Consider the following 7,380-nt stretch of genomic DNA (forward strand, 5'->3'; position numbering starts at 1 on the left):
AGGAAGCAGACGATGCTCCCTCTGAAGTATCAACAGAAGGTCAATAGTAGCCTAATGCTACGTCACAGGGACTATATCATTCACTTCATTTTATCTTATCATTACAAGGGCGGATACATTAAAATAAGATATTGGGAGAAACAGAGAAAGAGAGAGCGAGACCACATTCATATAACTTTTACTACAGCGTAGAGTTACAGTTGTTCTAATATTTTGACTTCTTACTGTGCCTAATTTATAAATTCAACTTTATCATAGGTATGTACAGGTAGGAAAAAAAAAAAACATAGTGTGTATAGGGTTTGGTACCAGCCATGGTTTCAGGCATCCACTGGAGGTCCAGGAACAAATGCCCCATGGATAAGAGGGGACCACTATACCGACTTGTCTCCATGTGATGTCAGAGTCCCCTCTTTGGTTTCATTCATCCTTTTCCAGCTTGTGTTGTTACCTTGTCTCCATTACCCCCATCCTGTCCTTAAATGCCATACTCTGGACCTTCTCACTACTTATTTCCGGGAGTAGAATCTCCCATTCCCATTTCAACCTTCAGGACTCACATCTGGGAAGCAGCCTTCCCAGCCAGCAGACTTCCTTAGAGCCCTCCCCACCTGAAGTCCTCTTTGAAGGATGCTTCAAATAACTGTCTTATCCCAGTCAAAATATTGAAGCTTTACTGAATAAGCTAGTTCATATATCATGTGGCTGAAGCTTATCTTTTTAAACATCCAAGCAACTTTCACGTTTTGAGCCGTGACGTCCTTCTAAAATGTGTTATGTAGACAGGAAAGAAAATGTGCTTTGTGTTAATTCTTCTTGATGGTTCCAGGTTGTTATTTGGGACTTTGATGGTGGCACTGTCAGAATGACCCCATCAGAGCCACCAGGAGGGAATAGGGCCATTTGACTCCACACAAAAAGACCCTGGGTCTCCTGTACTTCTAATTTTTTGTGACATACCTTTAACTGTGCTCCTGAGTCTCTCTACCCCTTGATCTCAGGCTGCCGTCTGTCACTTGTGACCACAGATCATCCCTTCAAGTATGTGACTTTTCATCTATAATAGCTTAAGGCACGAGGTACTCACCTTCGTTGGCTTGGTGTCTGCAACGGACCCAAAAGGTGCGCTGTAGACCCGTGGCCTCAGTGAAGCCCTCTGAATTCTCCTTTCTTCCCTTTGTATGTCAGAGTGAATGGGAACACTCAGAATGCCTGGATTCACTTCCTTGCCTCGTCACTTACCAGCAGGGTGATTTGGGGTAGCTTCCTTTGTGTCTTTGTGCCTCAGTTTCCTCTTCTGGAAGTACAAACGATAACCGTGCGTGATTCATTGGGATGTTATAGAGATCGAACAAATCAATATTTGTAAAACACTGAAAGTACTTTCTGGCATTACTTTATATTTATTAAATAACAAAGATTGATTATTCCTTTTTTTAGTCCCTCATTGTACCCTATACAGACATGACAATAACAGTAATTTGTTCTTATCGTTATCTCAATGAATAGTGAGGTCCTCAAGGAACGGGCACCATGCATGGTTTATCTCTTTTAATGTTTATGTTTTGGGGTGCATGGTTGTTCATTTTGCCTTCTCTGAATTTTTTGACCATTCGTGTAGCCAAATGGGGGCACCCAAGTCTACACTGTGTCTGGTAACATGTCCTTTTGTCCCTGACCACTCTGTCACCGATTATGAAACCAATAGTGACCATTTGAGTGACCAGTTTCAGCTCGCCCAGTGACCCAAGGTTGATCTGGGTTCGTGAGGTCTGAGCATATGCAATTCAGGGATCTTCTTTAAAATAAAAATAATCTGAAGTCATGTATTACGTATAACATATATTTAGAATGAAACATACATCTCAACAAATTACAAATTTTAAAAAGCTGACAAATACGCAAAAGAACAAAATAATTTGTATGTTTTATGAAACATCTCAAAATTCTTTATGTTTTGGCTGCAGGTACCCATAACTAAAATTTGAAATATCATTTTTTCAAGAGAGGATAGAAAGATAGTTTTCTGGTGATTTATTTTTGTTTATCACTTGTAGTTTGGAAATTTTCTTTCAATATCACAAATCATGATCAGTTATATTGTATAGATTTTTAAGATGTGGCCACTGTCAAATGTCTTATATAGACAAGCTGTTAAAGATATAGTTGCTATTTGTAGTTTTATTAAAGGCTTTTGCCCTATAAACCCAATTCTATTAAAATCAAAAAAGTGTTATGCATTTATACCTGAATATGGTGTATGTTCCTGACAAGACAGGACTTCCATTTTTACCAATGGAACACCAATGGGAAACCAGTGCTCTCTTCTGATATTATACATCCAACCATGGGAAGAAATTTCCAAGATAGCTTCTGTCTCTATATTTGAAAGCTTATTTCTCCTCCTTTACTCATCTACTTTCAGGACTGGGCACTGAAGACACATTCGTATCCTGACACCATACACCTTCCTGTCACAAGGGCAGGTAAGTTAATACCACAGGCAGCAGAATGTTTCCAGATGTCAAAGCATTGCTATATCAGAACAGGTGGAGTCTAGCTGTATTTGGAAGAGACCGGAAACATACAAACCCAAGTTAGATGTAGCCCCAACACAGTGTACCCTTCTCTGGGCCCTCCAAATGCTCTGGCTACCCCCAAGGCAACTTGGGACTGGGGACAGTGTGAAGGAGAGAAAGTCAAAGCAAAAATAGACAGCTGCCTTAACGGATATGGAAAAACATGTATTCCAACGGCATGGCATATATTCCAATGGCACATGACCACGTGAATCCATTCCTAGGGTTCATCGTAAGCCCTCGAATGGGCCCATGAAAGTGAAGAGGTAAATCTTAAGCTCCATTAGCTTCAAGGTGAACGTGCTTTTGCCAGGAACTACAACCCTGTGTGGCTTGGCTGGAAAGATGAACTGAGTTGGGAGATCTCAGGCCAAGCATTATGGAACTAAGATTCTGAGCTGATCGACAAAATGCTGTAGGGATATGGGCAATCATGTGTGCTCACTGGCCAGGGTAACTACTGGGGGCACATTCATGCTGAGATTAAAGAGGAAAAGAAGCTGATCCAGAGGGAAAGGAGAATGAGAGAAAACGTAGACAGAATAGAGGCCAGGTCTTGAGCTAGAAGCACGGGAATTGCACGGACTGCCTCAGAACTGCCTTAATGACAGCCTTTTCTGAGGCTCCTTTAGGTGCTTTTTCTGAATCCTCAGGTGATCACTCCATCCCTTCACCCCTACCCCCTGCGCCAGCCAGTTTGTGTACATGCCTCACCCCTTTCAATGGAAGTGTGCCATATGGTGCCTCTCTGTCTCCTGCCCTAAAGCCCTATCTGCTGCCCAAACTGGTTTTGCATGGAAACAAGTGAACTACTAGGAAGAGCCCACCTGCTAGTTCTGGGTAGCTGAACTGTTACATGAGGACTTAATCTTATGTAAAACAAGAGCGGATGATGGGATATTATCTGGGGGGACCGGAAGTTAACTCATGTGCACTCCAAGTTTACGTGGCCCCCGGGAAGGTTTGTCCTTGGAAACGGCAGACGTACCGAAATGTCTTGGAAAGAAAGGAGAGCTCTTTCCTCTCGATTTCATTTCCTCACTCGTGGCTTCTTGTTTCTTTCTGTTAATGAGCATTAGCTGAAGTTGAGGATGTATCGGGAAGTGTTTTAGTCACGTTGGAAGATACAGAAGGGAGTATGACAGCGACCCTCATTTCAAGTTGTTGATAGCATAGTGATGAGCTTACATCCTATCAGAGCCATTGCTCTAAAGGCCTTCCATCACTATGATGTCCACAAAGATGTTTTCAATGAAAAGTACCATAATCTTGCCATTTTATTCTTTCGAATGAAGACTCTTAGAAAATAGACTTATGTTTAGACCCCACAAGAACTTTCTCATGGACAAATATTTACGTCAAAAATAGGTCTTCCTCTTGGAACCGTGTACATTTCAACTTGGATTCAGAAAACCTGGTCACTTACTTGACAGCCCATCAGGCACCACCTTGTACTACCAGCTTCCACTCCTTATATCTCTGCCCTGATCCTCCAGCTTGAGGCATTCTGTTTAAAACTCACGGAGTGCCATCCACCTGGTTCTTTCTACATGTCTCATCAATGGCGGCAAATTCATTTTGCAGTATTTGGATCATGGTATCCTTTTCTTTCTGGGATTGCGGTCTTCATAGGGATTTCATTAGACCTTTTTGCTTGTCCAGTCTGATTCATGACCTGTATTCCATTACTGCAAAATAGACCTGGAGAACAGGAAAAAAAACAACACACTATTATTACGATGATGTGTGAGGAAGCCCGGACACCCAGAAGTCACAGAGTCCACTAGCCACAGACGAGGACTACCTAGCGGGGAGTTCTCCTGCTACTAGCTCTTGCCTCTTTCAGCCAAATCATGGTATCTGTTAGAGCCTCCCCTCCCTATGCCAACAGGGCTTAGAGATGGAGGCAATGGATGGCATGGATAACTGTAAGAAAACTACAGATGAGCAATCTCGTGAGAGCTATTTCAGGCCTACCCTCCGCACCAGACCCTTGCACATATCAACAAAGAGTTTCTCTGTCGATGTCTGACTCTTCACCAAACCCACCCCTACTCTATCTTTTTATTAGATGTGTCCGTAAAGACTGAGAAGTTAAATCTCCAAAGCCCAGGGAGAGGAGGGAAAATGTCATGTGAGTTCTGAAAATGCAGAGGACACACACTATGGGCAGGCCATCCCCTCTTGTGCTAATTCATTAATGTGTTTTTTATTTGACTTGGTAGAGCAATTCTTAGCGAGGTAAAATCCATCTGGCACCCCCGTCACCTCCAGGGTAAAGCCTGTCCACACCCCTTCCCATGGAATTCAAGGCCCCGGAGACTGGGGTCTGCACTTGTTACCTAGCCTCTCCATGGCTGCTGGATAGCAAGGGTGGGTCCAGTGGTGTGAAACAAAGCCCAGGTTCAAGGCCAGCCTGACCCTGAAGGGATGGCCCTAAGGCTGATTTGGTGACACGGGCTGGTCAGAGATGACCCCGTTGGCCAGTACTCGGCAGAGGTGAGCTCCCCAGAGTGTGGTCACAGCCCAATAGCCTGCAGGGAAGGGGAATGGCTGGCTCCCTGGCTCTCCAGATGGTGACTGTAAGTTAGCCCCTATCATTGTTGGTTGTTTGTGTTAGTGTTCTGGTGCTATACAAGTCCATCCGCTAGACCTTCTGTCCTCTGGGTTTTTTCTTTTCTTTCTTTCTTTCTTTCTTTCTTTCTTTCTTTCTTTCTTTACTTCTTTCTTTCTTCCTTCTTTCTTCCTCAATATTGCTTTGATTTTAAATTAATGAAATAAATGTACTTTTAAAAAATAAACTAAACTGAGCTTTGCACACAAGAGCCTCAGAGACTGTCAGCTTAAACCAATCTGAAAGCTATGCCTTTTAATGCAGACATTGGACATGAAAAAGACCTCGTGGGTCATAAAGCTCACCCCCTGCCAATATCAGAGCAGCACTGGGCTGGTTTGGGGGGTGTGATTCTCTCAAATTCCCTTCCATCCAAATCAAGGCAGAATTGGGCTGAATCCTGCCTCTAGTTAGTCACGCCCTGTGGGGTGAGACTCAGCCCTTGCTGGAGCTCACAGCCACCCTTCCCCCCAACAGCCTTGATTTGCAGCCTGCTCTGATCAAAGGAAATGAGACCATTACCCCCACCACTACCTGACCCTGGACTCTGGCCAAAACCCTGGGCATAGACTTTGAATCTCAGGGATGTGCCATGGGTTGCGTAAACATCTCCAAGAAATCTCAAGCCAGATCCCCCACTTAGCTGCAGGGTAGACAGAATTGTCCCATCCCTGTGGTTAGTCTCATTTGCCACCACCCTTCACCTCCAGGGTCTGGCTAGGGCAGAGTCCCAGCCCCGTCTCTCCCTCTCACCCAGCCACCTTGTCGTGTCCAGTGTAAGACAAACCCACCATCTTGCTTCAAGACCACATGCCTGTGTTCCGGCCGGTTTTCTTCCTTTGCTTGTGTTTAGATGTCCTTTTTGTAATAGAGAAAAGTGTGGGGAACACATCCCGATTTTTGAGCGGCTCGCATCCCTGTAAGCTCACTCTCGCTCTGTCCAGCGAATTACTGAAGTTTGACACCCTTGGAGGAATATTTTTGTCATAACCCACTGCTTGCTTCACTGTCGATCCAATTATTTGGAACAAGCAATCTGTCATTCTATTGTTCCTTTCCAATAGTTTGACTTTGGTGGCAGTTTTAAAGAAGAAACCACTTTCAATTTCAATTTAAAAAAAGAGGTGAGGGGAACATTCCAAAACGGCATCTAAGATATCTATTTCTGGGGGTTTCTGGGGACCAGGAGTCCAACGACCTACACATAAAAGGACAAAGAATGAGCTTCCAGATAACACATGTTCTGGAATAAGTTAACTCAGTCACGTGTTTTGGCCACTTTAGAAATAACACTTTTCAAACTCTCTGCCAATGCACATATCCCCCCGCTACCAAACCCATCAGCTTCCTGGAGCTGTTTACATGAGATGATCTGGTTAGTTCTATTAATTAAAAATGTTTTTTTTTCTCTCTCTAGCCATGCTCAAAATCAGTGGTTGCAACATTGCAGGCATCCCAAGTTATGAAATTCATTATGGATATATACACAATACTATTTCAGAACCGCACAAGGGCATTTCTGATCCAGGAAGGGATCTTTTTCTTCTCATTTGTAAATGTATTTATTTTAAAAAAGGCATACAAGTATAAGAACTAAACGTCATGTAATTCGATAGCAAAGTAGTGAATATACTGTTATCACGGCAGAAAAGTATAAAAATTAAATACAATGTCGTTCAATAACAAAATTATCTTTATAATAGTGCGGGGAGGCCAACATTCAGAAAAGAAAAAAAAAACATGTGTGAAACAAGAAGTTATTTAAAATTAGAGAACTCAACATGTCAACTTGTCAGAAGGTGGAGTTCATGACAAAGATGAACCCAGAGAGTGTTTTCCAACATGAGCCTTGTATTTACTGGTTGGGACCTGCCATAACGGAGTACCGCAGACTGGGGGCTTCAACAGCAGACATAATTTTTTCTTCAGAGCTCCAGAGGCTGGAAGTCTAAGATCAAGGTGTCAGGTGTCTGCAGGGCTGGCTTCCTCTGAGGCATCCATCTGTGGCTCGTGGACGCCACGTTTTCCCCGTGTCTTCATGTGGTCTGACTTCTGCGAACGTGCGTGTCCTAATCACCTCTTCCGTGAGCACACCGGTCAGACGGGAGTAGGGCTCGCCTTAACGACCTCATTTTAACTTCACTTAAAACCCCCATGTCCAAATATATTTAGGACGTCGACATATGA

Source organism: Prionailurus bengalensis, chromosome B3 (genome assembly GCF_016509475.1).
Source record: "Prionailurus bengalensis isolate Pbe53 chromosome B3, Fcat_Pben_1.1_paternal_pri, whole genome shotgun sequence".
Lineage (NCBI taxonomy): Eukaryota > Metazoa > Chordata > Mammalia > Carnivora > Felidae > Prionailurus > Prionailurus bengalensis.